The sequence below is a fragment of the Lygodium microphyllum genome, chromosome 10, assembly GCF_053477565.2.
Source record: "Lygodium microphyllum isolate KBCC chromosome 10, Lygodium_microphyllum_v1.1.10, whole genome shotgun sequence".
NCBI lineage: Eukaryota > Viridiplantae > Streptophyta > Polypodiopsida > Schizaeales > Lygodiaceae > Lygodium > Lygodium microphyllum.
In genome coordinates, this window is record NC_141144.1 from 133,207,309 (window position 1) to 133,234,333 (window position 27,025).

Genomic DNA, 27,025 nt, shown 5'->3' on the forward strand with positions numbered 1-27,025 from the left:
GGTGGAGCATGTGAAGGAGTCTCAAAGGAATATGAGGTTTGAAGGCACTCCCAATGCTCCTCCACAAGAGCTTAGGAGGCATAAAGGCATCCCTAGCAACATGGCTTTAGATTTCCTTTCTCAAGTGGAACAATATCATTTGCTACACAAGTGTCCCATGTGTTTTGTAAATTGATAAGCAACTATAGGTAGTCACAAGTGATAAAAAAGGTAGAATATGGACCACTAGTGGATGTCCTAGAAAAGTAGTTGAGGATGGCACCAAGTCCCTAGGTTGGAGGATGTATACGGTCTTGGCATTGATATTATGGATCTTAGGAAAGATCTACCTTCTGTACATGTCAAGTTTGTGTGAAGCTCCATGCTGCCCTAGGTATTAACGAGTCATAATTATTAGTGCCAAGGATGTCATGCCTCCATGTCGACTAGTCTCCATAAGATTCCTTGGATCTTAAAGCATATTTTTCATGCTAAGGTTTTATATCCTTGTAAGCCTAGATAAAAGCCTATTTTTCTATTAGTTCTTAGTATTAATGAGCTTGTATAGATGAGCCTACTAATAGTGAAGATGGGTAGCACTTTCCTATGTTTTGAGGAATGAAAAGGTCAATATGGGAGCATCACAAGAAGTAGAATGATCAAAGAGCAAGAGGGAGGCAGCATGGTAATTATGCTTCTTCTAGTGGTATGCAGGAGGATGACAGGTTGTTTGCTATGCAACATGTGAAGAAAGGGTTACCTACACAAGGCAAAATAGATGATGTATGGTATATAGACTCAGGGGCATCTAACCACATGACTCCTCATGGAGAGTGGTTTGACACATTGGTAGAAGGTGCCCATGGATATGTTTGCACAGGGGATGATATGCAACATAACATTATGCATACAGGTACTATTCCCTTGATGATGCATGGTGACACGAAAAAGAGTCTCTATGATGTGTCACATGTACCCTCCATAACCAAAAACTTGCTTTCTGTGGAAAAAATGGCTGAACAAAATCTACAAGTTAGATTCAATAGAGATGGATGCTACATTGAAGAGTATGGTCAAGGATGCAAACTCATTGCTAAAGGCAAAAGAAATGGTAGGATGTTTACATTGGATATGAAAATTCCAGCATTGAATGTTGCTATGTACTCACATGTCAATGTTGCAATAAGGGACATTGAGATATGGCATAAAAGGATTGGTCATGTAAATGTTCAAAAGTTGAAGAATATGCAGCATAAGTAAGTTGTAATTGGACTCCCTAAGTTCATGCATGTGGAATTGGGACATGTATGTCAGTCGTGTCAATTTGGGAAGCAATCAAGGCTTCCATTTATGAGGCAATGTAAGCAATACTACTAGACCATTACAGCTTGTACATTCTGATGTATGGGGACCTTCACAGAATGCATCTCTTGGGGGATTACATTACTATGTGTCATGTATAGATGACTATAGTAGGTACACATGGTTGTATGTGGTGAAGCACAAGAGTGATGTCATGGATGCTTTTCAGGACTTCAAGAGACATGTGGAGAAAGAATTGGCTTGCTACATCTCATGCTTAAGATCTGATAGTGGTGGAGAATATGTTTCTAAAGACTTTGATCACTACTTGGTAGCCCATGGGATTAAAAGGAAATTGATATGTGAGTACACACCACAACAAAATGGTGTGGCAGGAAGGAAAAACAGGGTGATCATGGAATAGGCTAGAGCCATGTTGAATGAGAAGAGCCTACCAAATGCATATTGGACTAAGGTTGTAATGACTGTAGTGTATGTCATAAATTGTACACCAACAATAGGGATACATGAGGTGACTCCTCATGAGAGGCTTTATGGGATAAAGCCGGACATTAGCTATCTTAAGGTTTTTTGATGCTTGTCATATGTACATGTTTCAGATGAAAAGAGGAAGAAGCTTGATCCAAAGGCAGAAAATGGCATCTTTATTGGGTATACACAAGATAGAAAAGAGTACAAATGCTACAATCCTTCTACTCATGAGACATTGGTCTCAAGAGATGTAGTATTTGATGAGTTGAAATCATGGCATGAGAAGAAGAACACCTTGATGAATGATCATGATGTTTGTCAGGAGACTTATGTACATGCAGGTACAAATGAAAGTTCAAAATTTTTTGGGCCTTCTAAAGATGCTATTACATCAGTTAATCCTTGGACAGGTAGATTAAGGACTTCAGTATCTTTCTCCACTGACACCGATATGTTAGTGAGGGGGAGAAATGTGGATAAAGGCAAAGGCAAACTTGATGATATTACAGGGCCACTCAATTGTGGTTATGATTCATGTCGCACTGATAGCTTGGATAGTGAGTTTGGTATTCCATCAGTTGTGACTCCTAGTGTGAGACATAGATACGTATCACCTCATGAGAGAGGAGAGTCTCATACTGTACCTCAATTGAGAGATAAGAAAGAGTCAGGAAGCTTGTGTTGGATAGGCTTATATACAGTGGCTACATAGTGAGGCACTATGCATATATGGCAAAAGTCACTAACTTCAAGGAACCCACAAAGTTTTCATAAGTTATTTTGGATGATCATTGGTGTAAGGCAATGGATGAGGAATATTCAACATTGGTTGAAAATGATACTTGGGATTTGGTTGATTTGCCTAAAGTCAATATGACTATTGGTTGCAAATGGGTATACAAAGTGAAGTGCAAATCAAATGGCACATTGGAAAGATACAAGGCAAGACTTGTGGCAAAAGGGTATGCACAACAATATGGTCTTGATTACAAGGAGACATTTAGTCCCGTTGCTAAAATGGCAACCATGAGGACTATGATTTCTTTGGCAGCATCTAGATGATGGAGTATGTATCAGATGGATGTGAAGAATGCTTTTCTCAATGGTGATTTAGTTGAGGAAGTATACATGGATCAACCCGAGGGCTATGTACATCCAGATTTTCCTACACATGTGTGTAGATTGAAGAAAGCATTATATGGGCAGCAAGCACCTAGAGCTTGGAATGCTAAGATAAGTGCATGCTTATAGAAGCTTGGTTTCACTATGGGCAAGGTTGATCATAGCCTATTCAAAAAGGAGACAAGGGCTGATTATGTGATATTAGTCATCTATGTGGATGACTTGATCATTATAGGTGATGATGCCATGGGAATTAGAGAGATAAAGGAAATGTTACATGTTGAATTTTAGGTCAAATATTTGTGTGAATTGAAATATTTCCTTGGGATTGAGGTTGTCTCTACACCTCATGGTACTTGGTTGTTTGTAGAAGCAGTATGCACAAGACATGTTAACCAAATATGGTATGTTGGATTGCAAGTCTTTGAGCACTCCATTGGAACAAAATGTTAAGCTACTTGCAAATGTTGGGTTGAAAATGTCACTATGTAGAGACAAATGGTGGGTAGCCTGATTTACTTTACCATTACTAGACCGGATCTTAGCTATTCAGTTGGGTTGATTAGCCAATTCATGCAGAAGCCTATGAAGCCTCACTTGGATGCACTAAGGAGGATCTTGAGATATGTGAAGGCTACATCAAATTATGGTCTATTCTATGAGTATGGTAAGCCCTTGGAGCTTACAGGATATACAGATGGTGATTGGGTAAGAAGTACCTATGACATAAGACCTACTAGTGGGTTGGCTTTTTCCCTTGGTAGTAGTATGGTCAACTGGAGTAGTAAGAAGCAACCTACAATTGCACTCTCTAGTACTGAGGTAGAGTATAGAGGTGCTGCACTAGCTTCATGTGAGGCATCATGGCTCATGAAGCTTCTTGATGATTTGGACATGCAAGAAGTCAGGCCTATCACACTCTATTGTGACAACATGAGTAGTGTGCTCCTAGCCATAATCCTGTCTATCATGCTAGAACTAAGCACATTGAAGTACACTATTACTTTATCAGAGAAAAAGTGATTGCAAGTGACATTGATTTGATCCATGTGAGGACATAAGACCAAGTTGCAGATATATTTACCAAGTCATTGGGCAAAGATAAGTTTGTGCAATTTAGAGAGCTACTTGGAGTGAAGTACCCCACTTGAGCTTGAGGGGGAGTGTTGAGATTCAAGCTCGTAGTCTAGTGTTCTACCTTAGTTGAATAAGGTTAAGTCATACTAATTCAACCATGATTAGATCTAGGTTACTTGGTTTTGTATGAGTGTGTTGTATATAGTTGACTTTACTATATGGAACATGATGGATTGAATAGGGAACATGTCTGCTACCCTTTTGGACTGACCTTTGTCCATCTCTCTCTCTCATTTCTAATAAAACTAACTTCACCTATGTCTTTGGGGCTAGGTGCAAACTTGTGGCCTACATGGAGAGGGCGCTATTTTTGTAACAACCCTTTTATGAAACATAACTACAAAGATTGTGCGGGTCCCACAACAACAAGGCCCTCAAGAATTAGTTGTGGATGGAGAACGTGCCTCCATGCATTTATTCTTTTGAAGATTATATCTAATCTTCCAAATAAGAATGGTTTTTATGATACAAGCTTGTTTTGATAGTTGAAGCTTGCACTTTGCAATTTCTTCTTGAAAGGTGAGAAGGATCAAAGCTTGCTTGAAAGAGCTATGGTGGGAGAGCAAGAGCAAGAAAGAGAGACCAAATGGGGACTCCAACAGTCACAATGTGTGATCAAGTCTTTCTTTATTCAAAAGTTAAAAGAATAAAGTATAAAGTGACGGTGACGGGTGCTTGCCACCTGCAGTGTACAGTGGTGGGTACTATTAGTGTAGTAATACACGGGCGGCTAGGCAGAGTTGCCTTTACCCCCAACAACCTCCCACTTAAAGGTGAATCTTCCCCAGTGAGAAGTGAAAAGAAAAGAAAAGATAGTACAATGTAAACATGTACAACAGGATTATGAAAAACATCATCTCATCCAATGCCTATCAATCTCCTGAGGAAGGCAAAGCGCTTAGTAGTGAGGCTTTTCGTGAGCAGATCTGTAGGATTTTTGTTAGTGGAGATCTTGACAAGGTCAACAGACTTGTCCTCCATGACTCCACGTATGAAGTGATATCTCACCTCAATGTGTTTTGTCTTCGCATGGAAGATCGGATTCTTTGGCTATGGATTCTTGGCTAGCTAAATAGCACTCATAGAGTCTGAATGAGCGTAGGTATAGAATCAATCCCAAGGTCATGAACCAAATGGCCCAACCATATAGCCTCCTTGCAAGCCTCAATGGATGCTACATACTCGGCCTTAGTGGTAGAGAGAGCTGCACACTTCTAAACCTTGGACATCCAAGAGACAACACCTTTAGCATAGGTGAATACATAGCCGGAATTAGACTTCCTACTATCTGCATGTCCTGCATAATCAGAGTCTATGTAACCCACAACTCTTGTATCCTGGCTGCCATAGCAAATACACATATCTGTTGTGCCCTTTAGGTATCTCATGATACCCTTCATGGCATCCCAATGTTTGTTGCCAGGTGTAGCCATATAGCATGCCACAACACCAACTGCAAAGGCAATATCTGGACGAGTGGCTATCATGGCATTCATCAAACTGCCCACGGCTGATGTATAAGGGATCTTGGCCATCTCGTCCCTCTACTCATTTGTATGTGGAAAATCAACCTGTGAAACCTTCACATAAGAAGGTAATGGACAGCCAATAGGCTTCACATCCTGCATGTGGAAACACTCAAGGACTTTATGAATGTACTTCCTTTGTGAGAGGTAGATTAGTCTTTGATGCCTGTTGCGCTTAATGCACATACCAAGCATGTGAGAGGCCTGTCCCAAATCCTTCATCTCAAAGCTCTTCTTTAGCTGAGATTTAAGAGCATCCAACTCATCATGAGCTTTCCTTGCTATCACTGTATCATCCATATAAAGTACCAAAATAAGCAATGAGCCATCATGGGCTTTCTTCGTATAAAGACGTGGATCCATAACACTCCTGCTATAGCCCTGTGACTGCATAAAGGCATCAAACTTATGATACCACTCCCTAGGTGCCTGCTTCCTTCATTGATGATTTCAGTAGGTATACTTGGCTTTACATACTGAAACATAAGGATGATGTGTTTGATGCATGCTAAAAATGAGTTGAGCTGTAAAATTTCATGTCTTAGATCAGATGGAGGTGGAGAATATGTCTCTAATTACTTTGATAGGTACCTTTCTAAACATGGGACTAGGAGACAGTTAACATGCAGCTATACACCACAGCAAAATGGTGTAGTAGAAAGGAAAAATAGGGTACTGATGGAATCAACAAGAGCTATGCTGAATGAGAAGAGTTTGCCAAATGGTTATTGGGCTGAAGCAATACTGACTACTGTCTATGTGCTGAATAGAACCCCTACAATAGGGATTCATGATGTAATTCCATATAAGAGGTTGTATGGTCATAAGTCTGACATTTCACACTTGAAGGTATTTGGCAACATTGTATATGTGTATGTTTTTTATGAAAAGAGGAAAACATTGGATCCTAAAGCTATCAAGTGTGTATTTCTTGGTTATGCACAAGACCGGAAATCTTACGAGTGTTATGTAGCATCTACACATGAGACATTGATTAGTAATCTTGTTGTAGTGGCTACTGATGGATTAGTCTCAGCACTAGTAATGCTAAAAATACACCTATAGTGAGTACATCTATGAGTGGTCTTACCGATGATGGGTCACCTACAGTAAGTCCTTGGTCAAGATGCTTGTAGAGTCGTACTCCTACGTCCACTAACACGGATATGTTAGTGAGGGGGAGATTGGATAAGGGAAAAGGAAAGATGCTCGAGGATGTGACAGGTCCACTTACAGTAGGTTATGAGTCATCCTATAGTGATAGTTTGGATAGTGAGTTGGGCATTTCATATGTTATGACGCCTGGAGCAAGGCAGAGTCATTATGTACGGCCTCATGAGAGGCAAGCTCAGAGTGAGCCACAGTTACGGAGATATGAAAGAGTCAGAAAACCAGTTGACAGGTTTACATACATTGATTATTTTGCCCGCCATTATGTATATATGGCTAGTGTGATAGGTTACAACGAACCTACAAAGTTTGATGATGCAGTTACAGATGATAACTAGTGTGCTGCCATGGGTGAGGAGTATGTAGCCCTTGCTGAAAATGAGACATGGGAATTGGTTGAGTTGCCAGAAGGCAAAGTCCCCATTGGTTGCAAATGGGTGTACAAGGTTAAGTGCAAGTCAGATGATTCATTAGAACGCTATAAGGCCAGAGTGGTTGCAAAAGGGTATACACATCAATATGGCCTTGACTATGAGAAGACTTTCAATCTGGTGGCTAAAATGGCAACTGTCAGGATTGTCATTGCTTTGGCAGTATGGAAAGGCTGGAAATTATGGCAAATGGACGTTAAGAATTCTTTGAATAGTGATTTGGTTGAGGAAGTATACATGGAGCAGCTTGAAGGCTATATTCACCTGGACTTTCCTACACATGTATGTAAGCTGAAAAAGGCTTTATATGGACTAAAATAGACACCTAGAGCATGGAATGCTTGGATTAGCAGTTATTTATAGCAACATGGATTTAGATTGGGTGATGTAGATCACAGTTTGTTCACGAAGAAGACAGATCATGGATATGTGTTTCGAGTGGTTTATGTAGATGATCTTATCATCACTTGAGATTATGAAGAGGGCACTACTAAAATTAAAGCATGTTTACAGGCTGAATTCAGAGTCAAAGGCCTTGGTGAACTAAAGTATTTTCTTGGGATTAAGGTAGTCTCTATGCCTCAAGGTATATGCTGCTACAGAAGCAATATGCTCATGACATGTGACAGAAGTATGGTATGGCTGAATGCAAGCCTATAGAGACACCTCTTGATCAGAATGTCAAGCTGCATATTGATGCTGGGAATGACAAAAGAAAATGTGACCATGTATGGACAGATGGTGGGCAGCTTTATATACTTGACTATTACCCGTTCTAACTTATGTTATGCAGTGGGGATAATTAGTCAGTTCATGCAGAAGCACTTGCAAACCACATTTAGATGCAGTCAGGAGGATAATGAGATATGTAAAGAGTACTACAGATTATGGGCTGTTTTATGCATATGGAAAATCTCTTGACTTGATAGGGTTTATTGATACTGATTGGGCTAGTTGTGCCTATGACAGGAGGTCAACCAGTGGTTATGCATTTGGATTGGGCAGCACTATGATCAGTTGGCAGAGTAAGAAACAACCTATTGTTGCATTGTCTAGTACAGAAGTTGAGTATAGAGGAGCTACCTTAGCGGCTTGCAAAGCAGTTTGGTTAATGAAACTACTGAAAGACTTGGGAATACACCTGGAAAACAGAGTGGGATTGCATTGTGATAACCTTAGCAGTGTTATGTTGGCTAGCAATCATGTCTACCATGCTAGGTCCAAACATATTGAGGTTCACTACCATTTCATCAGAGCAATGGTGCTTATAGGGCAGATTGACTTGATTCATGTGAAGACTAAAGACCAGGTAGCATACATATTTACCAAGTCTCTTGGTAAAGAAAAGTTCATATACTTCAGACAGCTACTTGGAGTTTATTAGATGGTTTGATCTTGAGGGGGAGTGCTAGAATATCAAGCTCCCATTACTCTTCAGTCAGTTTATCTTTATGTGTGTGATCGACATTAGCCGGATACAGTTGTACATGTGTGTGACATTCAATAAGTCAGTGTAGTCAGTGACTTAACCACAGTTTGTCTTGGTTAGTCATACCTATGTGTGTAAGTCTCTTTTAGTTAGTATGATGGAAGAACAATGAAAGAAGAACAACAATGAGCTGAGGCTCATCTTTCGCTCCACTCTGTCTCTCTCCCTCTCTTCCAACACCTCGTTGGGGTGATGGCCCTCGTATTGCTTGGTTGCGATACTCCAAATGTAGGCTACTCAAATTTGGTGCCACTCTAAATGATGTTTAGATCTAATGTGATTTACTCATGACCCAAAAGTAGACTAGTATATATTGATGTGAGAGATTAGTCAAATGAGGCACAAGGAACTTGCATTTAGCAAGCTATTTATCATATATAGAAAGTACCGAGATGCCATAGAAAGGTACTGTGAATCTACCAAATATGGGACTCGGAAGTACCAAGATTACTACTAATGGTACAATGAGACCAATAGTAATGGTACTAAGGAAGTACCAAAAACTACCAATTTTGGTACTTGGACAGAGAAAACTACCAGCAAAGATAGTCTTGGACAGAAGTATGAAAAGATTCCAGAATACAAAATACATGTTGAGAGCTAGGAAATGTGCTATCCAAATGCTAATTTTGATGCTTAAACTTCAGCCTATTCTACTTAATATTTACAACTTCTATTCTATTTTTGTGTTCTCACTCTGTGCCTCTGTTTATATCTATCACTATCATTGCAACAATCGTATCTCTTTATAGGAGTGAAGCTAGCTTTATTTTGTTGAGCAGATTTTAAAGGCTATTTTTGAAGCGGAAAAGAGCCCGGGAGGCCAGAAAATACCAAATTTTCATAGAAAATAAAATGATTGCAGATCAATGAGTTGGAGTTTTTCTAGATGGAGGTTGATGTTAGGAACCCAATGCAAGTCTTGGTTGCGTCATGAAGCTAGTCGAGATGGATCTCAAATCCGAGCTTATTTGGCCCTCCAAAAGTGGAAAAACCACTTGGCAAAAAGTATGAACACAAAACTTTGAACTGATTTTTTTAAAACCAAAACTTTAAGCTTGTTTTAGCCTCATGATTTGAAGAGGCACGATTTGCAAAATATGGGGGGAAGGGGGGTTTCAGCGCCTCCAAATTTGCATTTTCTTATGATTTTTGGATTGAGCACCGTTAGAGGAATCCTCTTTGCATTAAGCTCCATCAATTTGTCACCCTTTGTTGCTTCAAAAATGATAAAAAATGACACATTCTATAGCAAGATTTGATTTTAGTCTTTCTCTCTTCTCTCTTCTCTCTCCTCTCTTCTCTTGTGGTTTGTTCTCAAGTATCAAGGCAAAAGAGAGGGGGATGGGCCGAGATGGACAGTTTTGATTGTACGATGATGTGGGAGTGGAAAGAAAGTGAATTGAGGTTGGATAGATCGTTAGCAGCCATGAAAGAGGATCAACGCGCCTCTAAAATTTGAAAAATACGCATCATAATGAGTGATTTTACGAGAAAAAGGTAGATTATATCGTTTTATGATCAATTGTTGTTTAGAATGGTTAGCAATGATTGTATTTGATTGCCCATGCTTTGTTTGATCAATCATGTTGAAAGAATCATTTAAAAAATATCAATCATATAATAATTTTATGCAAAACATGCAAAACCTTAGAGTAGACAGTTTAAAGGGAAATATGCAATTTTTGGGTTTTTTGTGTGCATTTGCTGTTCTTATGGATTGAAACAAGCTAAGAAAATCATTTTTTATAAGTTCATTCAATCTAAACTAGAAAATAAGTAATTATCAATATTTTTTTATAAATAAAAGGAAAAATAAAAAAAATTAGATTTTTTGCATCGAAAAATAATGTAAAATAAGATTTATGTTTGTGAAGGTATAATAGAGCTAAAGCATGAGGTTTAGTCTTAGTTCTCAGCCCTGTTTCTTAAAGTGAGTTTTTATCACTTTCATAAAATAGAAATACATTAAAAACCACACCCTAAACCTATCAACATATGCAAAACTTTACATGGTAGGGAGTAGGGGATTGTTGAGTGATGAAGTATGTGAAATTCTGATGTTTCATGCTGCATATCATATAGAGTTCGCGGTTGTTGAAAATTAAAAAGGAACTAGTAGCACAAGGAAGCTCGGTACTAGCCCTAAGCAATGAAGCATTATCATAGTAGAAGAAAATCATGAAAAAAATTATATTCACACTTTCACGTTGTTGATTTTTAATGAATAATTTGGTTTGAACACAATGGTCATATACACACTTGCATTGATGCACCATATGGTATCATATCCCGCATGCATAGTATCCGTTTGTATGAGTGATGACCGACGTTGAGAGTGTAAGGTATCCCAAGCTATAAGACTATGTTAAGAATCGTGTGGTGGAGGGACTTGCTTGAGCTGTTGCATCAAACACACACTGTATTCACAAGAGGAAGCTCACTCAACGACACAAGAAGAGAGATGGAGACCAAAACGTTTTCTTGATGATTTCTTCTTCTTCTTCTTCCACACACTATACAATGTACACAAAGTATAGATAAGATACAACATAAAGGAAAGTGGTCTACTAAGTCAAACAATGCATAACAAATTACACTAATTGACTCGCGCTATATCTTTGCCAACTATAGGTAGGTGTAATAAATTAAATATAATAAGTGATAAGTCAATGGCCATGTGCGTATCATAATGACCACCAATATGCTAAGTGTAGACATGCAGACCCATCTAGCTAGGCGGTCCATCACTAATGTCTGCACGTGTTGAGCTTGCCATTTGAACACTCCCTCTCAAGCTCAACTCTATCTCTGCAACTCCAAGTAAGCTTTGAAACTTTCGAAGCTTCTTTGCACCCAATGCCTTTGTGAAAATATAAGCTATCTAATCCTGTGTGCTGACATATACCGAGTCAATATCTCCTACAAGTACCTTCTCTCTCACAAAGTGGTAGTGCACCTCGATGTGTTTTGTCTTAGCATGGAACAATGAACTACTAACTAGCTATATGCTGCTCATGTTGTCACAATGAATGACAACTAGATCATCACATCCAAATCACCTAATGACTTTTGTAGCCATACCATCTCACATGCTATCATAGCAACACCCCTATACTCAACCTATGCACTCAATAAAGCAACTGTAGGTTGCTTTTTACTGCTCCATGTAAATGCTGCACTACTAAGGGAAAACATGAATCACTAGTAGATCTTCTGTCTGACATGCTACTAGCCCAATCTGCATCTGTGTATCCAAAGACTTGTATATCCTTACATGCCTCATAAAAAAGTCCATAATGTAAAGTGGGCTTCACATATACCTCAATATACGTCTAATTGCATCCAAATGAGGCTTTCTAGGCATCTGCATAAACAGACTAACAATACCCATAGTATAGCTCAAGTTTGGCCTTATGATAGTCATGTAAATCAAACTCCTTACTATCCTCATGAACATAGTAGGGTCTTCTATCTCATCCCCAACGTCAGCACTCAACTTCACATTTTGCTTCAATGGTATTGAAAGAGCTTACATGCTCTCATACCATACTTGGATAACATATCCAAGCCATACTCCTTTGGGATGGCCACATACCATCATCACATCTGATCACCTCAATACCAAGAAAGTATCTCAGCTTACCCAAATCCTTCATCTCAAACTTCTTCTTCAAGAAGTCCTTAACTTCAGCAATCCCATTGTCACTATCACTTATAATAATCAAGTCATCCACATAGATGACTATGATGACCAAACTTGCATCTCCCTTTCTCACATAAAGTGAGTGATCAACATCGAAAATACAAAATCCAATATTGACAAGATACTCTTTGATCTTGTCATGCTCTAGGTGCTTGCTTTAGCCCATAAAGCACTTTCTTTAACCTACACACATATGTGGGATGCTCTAAATCCTCATAACCTGCTGGCTGCTCCATATACACTTCTTCTTGCAATTCACCATGCAAGAAGGCATTCTTAACATCCATTTGCTGCAAACTCCAACCTGTTGGGGGTAAAGGCGCCTTTGCCTAGCCGCCCGTGCATTACTACACTGACAGTCACCGCCATTGCACATTGCAGGTGGCGGGCGCCCATCATTGTCACTTTATTCTTTATTCTTTTAGTGACAGTTTGAATAAAGGAAGGCCCGGTCACACATTGTGACTATTGGAGTTCCCATTTCTTGTCTCTCTCTTTCTTGCTCTTGCTCTCCCGCCATAGCTCTCGAGTCCTAGCTTTGATCCTTCTCTCCCTTTCAACTGGTATTAGAGATCGACTTCCCGACTCTTGAACTTGGTTTGTGGCATTCTCAACTTCCCATCAACTCCCTACTAGCATTGGGTCTCCTTCTCGACAGCCATATCCGACTCCTTCGAGCTCCCATCACTCCCCGGCTTCCTGAGCTTCTTCCCGGCCTATTGAGGCACCCTCAAGGCATTCAAGCAAAGGTATTTGATCATTATACAGGGTTTACCTCAATTTTCACCCCTCTTGAAATAGGGTAGTCATTACACTCCTAGCTCTCATTTCATATGTGGGCTGCTCTCCCCTTGCTGGAGCTTGTTTGAGGCCGTCCTTGGCTTTAACCGGAGCCCTTCGAAGCTTGGCCACCATTTTTTGCAGTTTTTTGCAGCCCCAGGACCAGCATTTATAGTTGGCAGAATCACACATCCCTTCCATATGTGTCTTTAGCATTGATAGTCACAACAACAGCTCTCCCCCTCCATTGGCACTTGGAAAGGCTCCATTTTGGGCATATGAACATGCTTTGATGCTTGGTTTTGATGGTTGGCATAGCTTGTTTGGCATTGTCATTTGATGCCCAGTTGGTCACGTTTGATGCCCGGATGTTAGGGGAATGTATGCCTATTGTTTGGCAACCATTTGAAGCTGATTTTGGTGCTGAAATTCTTAGTTTTGAAAAGTAAATCACTGTTGTACATAGTTGGGCTGAAGTCATTTTAGTCATGTATGCTTATGCCTATGCTTTTCGAGCTATGTTTCAGGCATATATGGTGATGTATTGACACTCGGGGCTCGACATAGAGCTTGGTTTTAATTTGGGATCATTGGTTGAGCTTGAGCTTGCTTTGCAAAGCATTTGGATGCTCCGTCTTGGATGTACTTATGGCATGTATGTTGCTTATGTCTGACCGGTCTTGACATGCTTAGCCTATGCCATTACTAAATACTAATTACATTGTTTGGAGCCTATTGCTACTGGAGCTTGGTCTTTGCTTGACCTTGGATTCCCGGAGCTTACTTGAGCTATTTATTGGCTTGCCAGAGTTGTATCTTGGGATGTACTTGATGTCTTACATGCTTATGGATGCTACATACGGATGCTCTATCGCCTACATGTCTGGGATGTACAATTGATGCTTGATCTTAGACACTTGTCACTGGTGCTTGTACATGATTTGTTCGAGCTTTGTTGCTTGATATTTATGGCTTTTGTGCAAGTGGGAGTGTCTTTGGATGCTTGACAACCATTGAGCAGGCGGTCTATACTCTTTGAGCTTTTGAGACTATTTGGGATCTTTTACCCTTTAGGATGATGCATGGTTCATATGTCTTGGTTCCTTTGATGCTTATGAGCTGACTCTTTGCTTTGGGTCCCTCTCTTTGTGAGTTGACACCTACTTGTGTCAAGTCTTAGTAGTGGCAGGAACACTTTACCTGTTGACTGGGGGGTGTGCCTGCTCACTGGTAGATGTTTGTATGACATGTTTGGGTGTTGGATTCATGCTTATCGACTGTCATATGCCTATGTTATGCCTGCATGATTCCGGATTTGGTATTGGCAGTATATGATTGACCTGGGATCCGATTTTGGCACTATTAGCTCTCATTTACTGAAATCTGTAATTTATTAGCAAGCATATATGTATGAACTGACATGGATTTTTCATGCTAAAATATTTTGAAATGACATACTTTCACTAGTACTTGGTGGGTAGCAGCTTTGGATACACTTTTCTCGCCATTTTCTCTTGATTTTGGTGATTTTTTGGTCATTTTCTACAGTAAATAGCAAGCAGTTTTGAACTATCTACAGTCTTCCAGCCTGCATTATGGCAAGTTCGTCCACTGATTATGCTATTTTCAACATCACTAAGCTTGATGGTACGAATTACTCTTATTGGAAGAGCCATATTTGGTAGGTGTTGGTACAAAAATCGTAGACCAAACCATTGAGGTTGAGTGGGCATCCGCCTACAACTATGCCAGATGAGGAATGGCTTGAGCTTGATGAGTTATGCAAGTCCACTATTGTATTATCTCTCATAGAACAGGTTCACTACAATGTATTTGAGGAAGAACAGAGTGCATGGCAGTTGTGGGATAAAATCAAGAACCTCTATGACAAGAAAAGTCCAGCGAGTCAGATGTATTGGTTGAAGCAGCTTATGGATCTTTGCATGAAGGAGAATGTGACCATGTCTGCTCACTTGAGCCAGTTCCATGCTGTACTCAAGAACTTGACTTCACAGGACATCACTTTTGCAGAGGATGTCACTCCTCTTTTCTTGCTTGGTACTCTTAATGAGTCATGGGATGTATTTCACATTGCATTATGTGCCTCTACTGCTACCTTGAAATTATCTGATGTTGAGGGTGCTCTTCTGCAGGAAGAGGTTAACCGTAAGAATTTGGATGCCTCTCGTGTGTCGCATGCTATGACAGTTAGAGGCAGCAATGATGGATATGGAAAGCATGGCAATGGCAGTAGCTGTGGACGGGATTCTCAAAAATCTTGGTCCAAGTCTCGTGGGAAGTCACGTAGCAAGTCCCGTGGCAGGAATGTAGATATTACTTGTCACCATTATGGGAAAAAGGGTCATATTAGGCCACAATGCCATGAACTACGCAATGAAAGGCGCACAGATAAGGGGAAAGACAAAGTGCAGGATAAGTCTTCTGATCACAGCATAGTGCTTGCAAAGTCTAGTGTTAAAATTGAAGAGATCAATGTTATGCAGCCTAAGGATGTTGATGATGATGATTATATCCTAGCAGCTTCTTCTAGTGCTTTGCAGATGATAGAGATACACTCTATGTATGCATAGTGTTGGCTCTTGGACTCAGGTGCATCCTTTCATGTGACACCTTGTCGAGAGTGGTTTCATTCATACCGTACTGTTTCGGGTTCTGTGCGCTTGGATGATGACAGCTCTCTTGATATTGTGGGCATTGGTGATGTTAGGTTGCAGTTTCCTTCTGGCAGGAGTTTTGTTATGCAGGATGTACATCATGTACCTGCTTTGACACGCAGTCTCATGTCAGCTGGACAGTTTGATGATGCAGGATATCATATATGTTTTGGAAGATCACTCGTGGCAGACTTGTGATTGCGAGAGGTGCCAAGGTTGGCAACCTCTATCCCCTGATTGTATCAGCTTCTTCCCTTGATCATGTTTCTGTGGGTTCTATCCCACATGTATCTCTTTGGCATGCCCGTTTGGGCCATATGTCTTTGAAGGGAACGAAAATGCTTTCTGGTTTGCAGTACTTACCGCCCCTTGATTATGCATGTTTTGATTCATGTGAGCATTGTCTTTATGGCAGGCAGACAAGATCTACACATAAGAAGTCTGGTAGGCCATGCATGAGTGAGCCCTTGGCATTGGTACATTCGAATGTCTGTGGGCCCATGCCTTGTCAGTCTATGGGTGGTGCAAAGTATTTTGTTACGTTCATAGATGATTTTTCACAAAAAGTTTGGGCTTATCCCATTAAGCTGAAATCCGATGTCTTGGCTATGTTTCAAAGATGGCTTGCATTGGCTGGGAACTAGTCTGGGTATAGGCTAAAATGCCTACGGACAGATAATGAGAGTGAGTATGTCTCACGTGCTTTTGAGCAATTATGTGATGACACCCCCCAGAATGGTTAGGATGAGCGGATGAATAGAACCATCCAGGAGCATGTACGTAGTATGCTTAGCCACACAGGACTACCATAGAGCTTTTGGGCTGAGGCAGTTAGTACAGATGTGCATGTCATAAACAGATCACCTTCTAGTGGTTTGGATTTCCAGGTTGCAGAGGAGGTATGGACTGGAAAACCTCCCTCTTATGCTCATTTCTGTGTCTTTGGATGTGAGGCATTTTTCCTTGTGCCTAGGGACAAGAGAAGTAAGCTGGATCCTAAGAGTGTCAAATGCATTTTCCTTGGTTATGGGGATGTAGGCGAGATGGGTTACCATCTTTGGGATCCCCAAGCGCGGAAAGTCATCCACAGTCATGATGTAGTCTTCCATGAAGACAAGATGCATAGGCAGCCTGAGAGAGTTGTTGAGATCCACAGGGTCATATTTCAGGAGAAGCCAAGAGCTCCCACACAGCCAGTTGGATAGCCTACAGTTGTAGCAGATGCTCATGGTCAGGGTGTTGGACAGGCAGCAGAGCCTGCCGTGAGACGGTCTACTAGAGACAAACGTCCACCTAATAGATTTTAGCCCTCGATGCATTATGTCTTGGTTACAGATGTAGGAGAGCCTTTCACTTATGATGAGGCTATGCGCATGGGTGACAGTCACTCTTGGGAGAGGGCTATGTAGTCTGAGATAGACTCCTTGCATAAGAATGACACTTGGGATTTGGTTTCCTTGCCTACGGGCAAGAAGGCTTTGCCATGCAAGTGTGTGTACAAGCTGAAAAGTACCCTTGGATACCCCAAGCCGGCATACAAGGCTAGATTGCTAGCAAAGGGTTTTAAGCAGAAGCATGGTGTGGACTTTGATGAGGCCTTTTCTCCTGTGGTTAAGATGACCACCCTGCGCTTAGTCTTGGCTTTAGTTGCTCAGCTTGACTTGGATTTATACCAAATGGATGTCAAGACGGCTTTCTTACATGGGGACTTGCATGATGAGATTAATATGGAGCAGCCTAAGGGCTTTGCAGAACCTGGCAGGGAGCACCTAGTGTGTAAATTGAAGAAAAGTATTTATGGCTTGAAACATGCACCTAGGGAGTAGTATCATAAGTTTGATGCCTTTATGTAGTCACAGGGCTATAGCAGGAGTGCTATGGATCTGTGTCTTTACACGAAGAAAGCCCGTGATGGTTCTTTATTGATTTTGGTCCTCTATGTAGATGATATGCTGATAGCAGGGAAAACTCATGATGAGCTAGATGCTCTTAAGGCTCAGCTCAAGAAGAGCTTTGAGATGAAAGATCTGGGACAGGCCGCTCACACTTTTGGTATGCGCATTAGACACGACAGGCATAAGGGACTCCTCTACTTGTCACAGAGGGAATACATTCATAAAGTCCTTGAGCGCTTCCGCATGTAGGATGTAAAGCCTATTGGTTGTCCATTGCCTTCTTATGTGAAGGTATCACAGGCTGATTGTCCGTAGACAAATGAGTAGAGGGCCAAGATGTCCAAGATTCCCTATGCATCCGCAGTGGGCAGTCTTATGTATGCCATGATAGCCACTCGTCCAGATATTGCCTTTGCAGTTGGTGTTGTGGCACGCTATATGGCTACACTTGGCAAGAAGCATTGGGATGCCGTAAAGGGTATCATGAGGTACCTGAAGGGCACTGCAGATATATGCATATGCTATGGCAGCCAGGATATAGGAGTGGTGGGGTACACCGACTCTGATTATGCAGGACATGCAGATAGTAGGAAGTCCACTTCTGGCTATGTATTCACATATGCTGGAGGTGCTGCTCTTGGATGTCCAGGGTGCAGAAATGCATGGCCCTTTCTACTACAGAGGCCAAGTATGTTGCAGCCACTGAGACTTGCAAGGAGGCCATTTGGTTGGGTCGTTTGGTTGCTAACCTTAGTATTGATGCTATCCCTACACTGCATTCGGATTCTATGAGTGCTACTCAGTTAGCCAAGAATCCGGACTTCCATGCGAAGACGAAACACATTGAGGTGAGGTATCACTTCATACGTGGGGTCGTTGAGGACAAGTCTGTTGATCTCGTCAAGATCTCGATTGACCAGAATCTTGCAGATCTGCTCACGAAAAGCCTCTCTACAGAGCGCTTTGCCTTCCTCAGGAGGTTGATGGGCGTGGGATGAGATGACATCTTTCCTCATCTTGTTGTACATGTGTACATGTTGTAGTGTCTTTTTCTTTTTCTTTTCACTCCTCACTAGGGAAGATTTGCCTTTAAGTGGGAGGTTGTTGGGGGTAAAGGCGCCTCTACCTAGCTGCCCGTGCCTGAGTGAAAAAATATCAAGCTCATCATCTAAACTCTCCAAACCACTAGAATCTCCATCAAGTCCCAAATGACTAGTAGATGCATCATTACCATCCAACACTTTCTTCTTTCCTTTGTCTTTGCTTGCAACACTTATAGATCCATGTGAAGATGTGGGGTTACTCCTTAGACTCCTAGACCAAGGGCTCATTGTAGGTGTAGTACACCAGATGATGTTTCTGGTCCATTAAGACTCCGTGATTCTTACTTTTCTTTTTGCACATAGTTATCATGATCATTATTATCATCTAATACATCACCAACAAGTGTATACAAACTACTCATCTCATAAAAAATAACATCCTTGCTCACTCTGAACTCACCTATGACAGGGTTATAACGACGACACCCTTTCTGCTCTAAAGAGTATCCAATAAAAATGCATTTTTTAGCCTTTGGATCAAGCTTCTTTTGCATCTCATCTAGCACATGAACATATGCAACATAGCCAAATACTTTCAAGTGTGATACTTTGGGCTTCTTGCCTATAAAGCATTCTTTGGGGGTCATCCCATGAACTGTAGATGTGGGAGTTCTATTCATAATATAGATAGTAATATGAACAACTTAAGACAAAAAAAAAAGGCATATTCTTTTCAGCCATCAATGTCCGTGCAACTTCTGTAATATGCTTATTTTTTCTTTCTGCAACCCCATTTTGATGTGGCATATACCTGCAAGTAAATTACCTCTTTATCTCATGAGTCCTCACTTCTCGTCATGCGAAAAGGGTTGTCTCACTTGCTTACCAAATTGGCATGCTTCATAGACTTTATGAAATTTTGCAACTCTAAAAGAAGGCAACCCTGTAACCAATCCTTTGGACTGCATTAGTTTCAGCCTTTGCACATTTGCATGTTCAATATGTTTATGCCATATTTTAATGTCTCCAACCACTCCTTTTCTTTTAACATACACAGCAGCATCCATTGCAGGAATTCCAGCATCTAAAGTGAACATATTGCCAAATCTACTTCCTTTTGTGACCAACCTGCACTTATAATCAAAGTCTTCTACAAAATAACCTTTTGCATTGAATTGAACCTGCAACCTTTGCTCTACCATTTGGCCAATAGACACTAGATTCTTTGTGATTGATTGCACATGTAATACATCTGTTAGACTCTTTTTTTGGCCATCATGCAAGGACAAGGGAATCTTTCCAATGTGTGAAATTGGGTGGTATAAACGTCTGCACATAACCTTGATAGATGATTTTTGATGCTGAGAAGTGCTTAAAAATAGCCAAAATTTACGAACATCAAGGGAAAAATAGACTTTGTCAAAGGTTGCGGTGGCAATTAGTACGATTTTAAGCGGCAAGTCCCTAAAGCGCTAGTGCTAATTTTCATGGAAAATCGAATGATGGCGGATGGCCGAGCTGGAGTTATCCTAGATGCAAAACGATGCCAGGAATCCAATGCAAGTCTCACATCTCAATTCTGAGGTTGTTTGATTTCCCATTTAATCCCCGCAAGGTTCACGGTTGTGAAGCGGCTACTGGATCTAGAAGTTGAGAAGAGGGTGAGGGGGACCCAACTTTGTAGATTTCGATGCCACGGAACCATGCATCCAGACGGATCTCGAATTCGATGTCTTTTGCCCCTCCAAAAATGAAAAAACCACTTGTCGAAAGTGTGAAAGTAAAAGTCATAAACTAGATAATTTGGGTTTTAAGCTTAAGCTCTAATTGAGAGCTTAAAAGAAGCTCACAAAATGAAACGTTGTGGGGGAGGAGGGGGCATCAATTTTTGGTGACCCATTTTTTCCCCATTTTTTATCATTTTCTGATCGGTCTGAGGCAGGAGGAATCCTCTTGCCCTAAGATGCTTCTATCCTTTGCCCTCCATCGCCACAAATGGATCAAGGAATGATGCACTGAGCAAAGAGATAAAAAACCAGTCTTTTTTTCTTCTCCCTCTCTCTCCTGCATAGAGGCAATTCATGTGCAAGAAATCAAGAAGAAGAGGGGTTGAAGGATGCTTGTCCGGATTGCTTCAAGATGAAGAGGAGGTTGAGGAAAGAGGTTCAGAACTGAAGAATAGTTGCTGGTCAGTCTGTGGGCTGCCCAGAATAATTATTAAAAAACCTGCAACACGCAAGACACACGGTATGCTCCAAATTTATGAAGAAATTTATTTGTTTTTATTGTTTCACGGTCCAAATGTTGTTTATATGCAATGAATGTTTGTTTGAATCTTGTTTGCATCATGTATGAGGGCTGTAACTATAGAAATGCAGAACCTGTAATGATTTAGAGCTGTTATTAATTTTTAAAAACCTGCAAAATGTCATTTTTCAATGGAAATTAGTGGTTTTTCCGATTTTGAGTTGGAAACAAGGGGTGGAAATGGGATAAACTCAGAGAAAATGTTAATTTTTAGTCAAAATAATAAGCAACATAAATACATAAATAAATACCTATTTTCCATGAATAATAAATAGAAAAAAGTAAAAAAATAGAGAAAATTAGGATTTTTATGCTAAAAAATATGGAAAAATAAGATTTATATGCATGAATGTTTGGCGAGGTTAAAGTATGAGGTCAAGCCTCAGTTTGGCCTTATACATTGTGTTACAGTACGTATTTATTATTTTTTACATACAAAAATGACACAAGACAACCATTTACACCTATGCAAGGTAGCAATACCTAAACGGAGAGGGGGGGGGGATGAAGTTTGTGCGACAATCTAATTGCTGAAAATATACAAATTCTGATTTCTCTCTTTGTGCATAGCATTTAGGGATCGTTCCATAATTAAATATAGGCGAGTAGCACGGAAGTTCCAGTGCTAGTCCCTAAAGCAACGTAACACGTAATGCTTAGTTAAAATTCATGAAAGGGCTATTTTCTGCACCTCACATGGCTGGTTTTTTAATCATAAAATGGTTGTGCACAATCGGCATACACCTTGCATCAAGCATGCCACATGGTATCTCCTGGAATGCATTGCAATTGATTGATAAACTTTGACCAACACTGAGAGGACAGGAAACCTAAGTCGTCGATTAGACGGGCGCTTCCGTTGGGGAAAGTTTTGTGAGGCAAATCAAAATCTCATGGAATGCTGAATTATGAAAGAGTGGAGTTTGTGCAAATGTTATATGTGTTAGCGACGCTTCTTGGGGCCAATCCCCGAGGTGTAGGAGAGTCGCAGTGGAGCCATGGCAATCAGCTGAGAGGTGCTTCCCTAAGTGTGTATTACGAGGCATTATGCCTATATGTTATGGGATCTCCCTTTGAGGAGAAGGGAAGGTGAACGTTGGACTACATATTGGATACAAATGCAAAATCTTCATAAGCATTTAGTGCAAAGTGAGTCTTAGACGCTCCTAGCCCGCGAGGCCATGTGGTGGGGTTGTTTGTCGTATGCATGAGGTCCGGCTAGTGCTATAGCCAGAGCCGGCCCATTTTAGGTTCCATCAATGGTGCATATGTTGGGAGCCGCCAACAAGTGGTGGTTCTCGAATCTAGGGTTTTTAGGGACCAAATAGTTGGTTTATGTCCTCTGACAAGGACCATCAAGCCGAAATACAAAAAACAGAATGTACTGAGAGGGCTAGACGGTGGTTGGAGATTGTAAGATGCTATTCTCCTCAAAGGAGCAGCCCGTTACACATAAGTGGTAGGTGTTATGATTAGCTCTTTGAGTGCAAGTGGAAGTCTTGGTACTTCCCTAATTCTAATTAATCAACCCACAACAAGTGGGGGTGTAGTGTTGCCTACACAAACTCCCATTGTCAATCCGGTTGTAGCCATGACACAACCTACCGCAATTCTAGTAGGTACACTAGATTTATCGGCATTAGGAGCACCGTTGCCCATTTTCCATGGGTTAGTAGAGGAAGATGGAGAACTCCACATTAAGGAGTTTCAAATGCTCATGTTCAACTATCGAATCCAAGATGAAGGACACCTAATGATGTTCTTCAACATGACATTAAAAGGAAGAGCGATAGTGTGGTATCACGGTCTAGAAGCCGAAACCATAACTAGCAGTGCCCAATTCTTTACGGCTTTCAGTTGAGAGTTTGCCCCTGAGAAGGGTGGACAATATTGGTTGCGTATTTTGAATGTAACACGCCAAGAGCCAAATGAGAATGTCCAGGCATATGCCAAGAAACTAAAGCAAGTTCTTCGCAAACTTCGCTTGTATTCCCATTCCAGCGGCTGCATAGTTGCAATATTTCCTACATGGTTTGGATTTTAATATCTAGTTGCAGTTGAGTAGTGTTGCTTTGGCCGATATTGATACTACCATTACCCAAGTAGAAGGAGTAGAGTCGCGCTTGCAAGCGGCTTATGCAGAAGGATAAATTGGAATGATAGTAATTTGGCCTTGACCAATGGGAGCCAAGGGGACCCCATGTTAAATACGAGTGGCAGAGGCAGTATTATCTCGAATCTGCCTATGTTACCAACTCCTCCTAGCATGACTATGCCCATGGCTAGTCAGGCGGCCTCACTAAATAGTGGTGGAAATCAAACAATGAATCCTAATGTTGTCCTAGTTGGTCAGTCGCTAATTCATAATCAAGTGGTTAGGCCCATGGGATGATAGATTGACGATCGCGGCTATGAGTCGAGTGTTTCTAGTGTCCTTGGTGAAGTTAAGGACATGATGAAGCATTACACCGATATGATCTCTGAACAGTATCGAAAAATAGCTGTGGATGTCAATTTTCTTAAGAAGAAACAGAATTTGATAGGGACCCGATGCCATGAAGAGGGTGGCCCCTCAAGATTCAGATGTAAGTGGTGTGGGGGCCAACATTTCCCTAGGAATTTCTCGAATGTCAAATGTGATATTTGCGGGAAGTCTGGCCACTTAGCTGCTACCTGTTGGAGTAAGATTAGTTCTCTCCAACAAGGGAGTAAACAACTAGGCCCAGTTAACCATTGCACACAAGGGAATAATCTCCAGCAAGATGATGGACCAAGGCAAATGCTGCAAAGAGGAAAGGCTATTGTAGAGGAGTTACCTCATGGCAGTGGAGCCAGCCTTATTGAGGCTGTACGTGTCAATGATGCTGAAACTTCTAATCTATGAGCCGTAACAAGAGGTTAAAATATTAAAGAGGGTAACAAAGGAATTGTAAAACCTGTCGAGGGAAGCCCTAAGCAAGACACTAGGGAAAAGCAAGTCCTGAATCCTGATAAGGAAGGTGGACCGTTAAGACCTATTGGTAGTAAAGTTGATCCCAAGGAGGATAAAGGATTGCCAAGAAAGAAGGTAAAGGCTAAAAAAGAGGCACCAAAGCCGATGGGGGGAACGTGCAAGTGTAGCATGCTACAAACTCACAGCTTGTGACTATGCTGAGATCATTACTTTACCGTGAGCTACTTGTTGAAACTCAAGCCTACCAAAAGTGCGACCATCCATTGTGTAGGAGATCGATTAATATTTCAAAACTATCAAAGCAAGAATAAGACGACAGAGAAGACCTTCGGATCACCATATCTTGAATGATGTATGCAATTTTTTGTTGATTGATCATGATAAGGGTGAATGACTCAAAAATCCACTAACTGGGGGAGAAGCAGCAGAGTTTTTGAGTGCAAACTTGCCTTTGCTTCAATGTGATATCAGAGGGAGACACTACATCAACTCGAAGGTAAACAATAACACCATTCAATGTCACCATCAGCATGGGAAATGGAGCACAAGATGAAGGTGACTGACTTACAATTAAACTTTGTTACTGAGAGAACGACTTCTACATGTTCGAATAGCTAGAAAGAAAGCACTCTCCAAACGAATGCTAATATCATCCACACCTTCTCTGTGTACTATAGTTTTGACAGTTGTTGAAGAAGACGTGTGGAGTTATAATGCCATGAACACACTGATTACAAGCAGTTGTTTTCCTTCTTCATCATTAGAAGACGTGTCTTCTTCACTTGCTCTAAAGGAGGTGGCCTGTTGATCATCATCAGTAGAGCAGTCGACAATTGACTAGAGGAAGTGCTTATGGTCAATAATGAGTAGTAGTTGTTGTGAAGATAAAGTAGCATAGTTGATACCATCTGTAGTTGCCCTGAATGGATCCAATGCTACACTACAATTGACCTTGCTACTATTCTTCACGTACATCTGGTGCTAATACTTTAGAACACTATATTGGGGAATATGGGAATTTTCCATAAGTTTGGGACACGTGGTCAAATATTTGGCTTTGTCATAACCTGAACACTATAACTCCAAATTGAGTGCTCTATATCTCAATATATTCCATTTTTCAAACACTTTCAATGATAGGTCATGTCATATGGTTTTAAGTAACTTATGGGCATGTTATCCAGGTGCCACCTTTTAGTATTCGAAAAATGGGAATTGGGAGATTCCCAAACTCACTAATATTGTGTTTCAGCAGGATTTTCATGAAGGCACATAGCTGGGCATCCACAGGAGAGAGTGTTCATGGAGGAACATGAGAGAAAGTCAGATAAGCTACAATGATTATTACACTCTAAGATGGCAACTAGATATGGTGGGGGGGGGGTGATGCTAACAATTGCAGTCGTCAGTTCGAGGCTGATGTTTGCCATGCCTAATAAGTACTAAAACGAGGTGGTCTTGAGGATGCCAATATTATTGTCTTCATGTATGATGACATAGCAGATAACAAGTTTAATCCGTGCCTTGTTCCCTATCTAGAGGCAATATAAAGGTAGTCAATAGTGGCCCCAACGATCATATTTTCATATTCTATTTGGATCATGGGGGTCCTGGAGTTCTTGGAATGCCTACCAACCCAAACCTTTATGCAAATGATTTCAAAAAGGCTTTGTAGATGAAGATTGTCACCTTTATGAAGATAAACGAAGGACATGAAGACAACATAAGGCCACAACAAGACCAAGGCTTTAGCAAGTTCAAAACTTTCACCAAAGCAGTAAAACAAAGATGCTTCATCTTTGTGCTAATCATCCAACTGACTCATAAAAAAAATTTCTTCCATATTCACCACTTATCATACAAATTGTGATATCCTCTATCCACAGCTTCTCCATAATTCCACTTTATTTCCATATTTTAATGCTTATACCATGAAGTGGATCTCTTACATTGGAAGATAATTTCTTTGTATCTTAATGTAAAGCAAGTTTGAACACTTACATGACTTCTTCCGCCTTACCTTGCCCACATATGATTTTGATTGAATGTGAAACCTAACAATTCTTCTACTCCATGTATTTTCCTTGAGATGAGTACTCTCTTCATCATCCTTTGCTCCCATCTCACAAAGCATCCCTACGATGAGTGACTTTCATGAGCTCCTATGCATAGTCCATGTGATATTTGTTATGGTTGGCTCTGTAATTAGCCACCTCAGATGTTGCCCAAAGAAAAAGGCTCCTTCCTGTTATTACCTTTCTCTCCACGCTACTCTCTAGCACCCCAATAATAACCGCCTCCTCAAATCTCTGTCTCATACTCTTTAGCATGCGGCATCCCAAAAAGCACGCAGTTTTGATGATCCTTCCTTCAATAATAAGCACCTTTTTTCCATAATAGTCTTCTAAGGCTAATAGTAGCTTTCACTTGCAAAAAGTTGGCACTGTGTCAATGATGTTAATCAAGGGGAGGAGATTCCTTCATAGCAGCACCCTCCTCCACTTCAACACTTGGCTCAATTGTGATAGAAGTGATTTGCTTCACAATCTCAGAAGAACTATGCAAATCAATCACTTGCTTATGGACAGGCAGTTCAAACCTGTCCCATGTGTTTGTACCTTCACCTTATGGAGACTTACGGGTAGTAATGTGCAAGACCTTAGTTGGCATCCTTACAGGACCTTTGACTTTCAGCCTCTTATCCTTTGCTCCTTGCACCAAGTCATCACACACTTTTTCTAGGTTCTTAAGTAGAGTTTCCCCCTTTCCTAGAAGGGTGAGACGTGCTTGCAAAATGAGTATGTATGTCTGTAGATTTGGACTTGCACCTTCCTCTACCATTTTCCTAAAGAGGCGTAAAGATTTTTCTCCCTGATCCTATTCCACATATATCAAAAGTAGAGCACTCCACAGTACGATCATGGTTGGGATCCATGAGCAAATACACAAGTTCTACTTCCAAAAGGCTACCACATTTACCATACATTGTCACAAGGGTGCTACAAACTAGACATACTT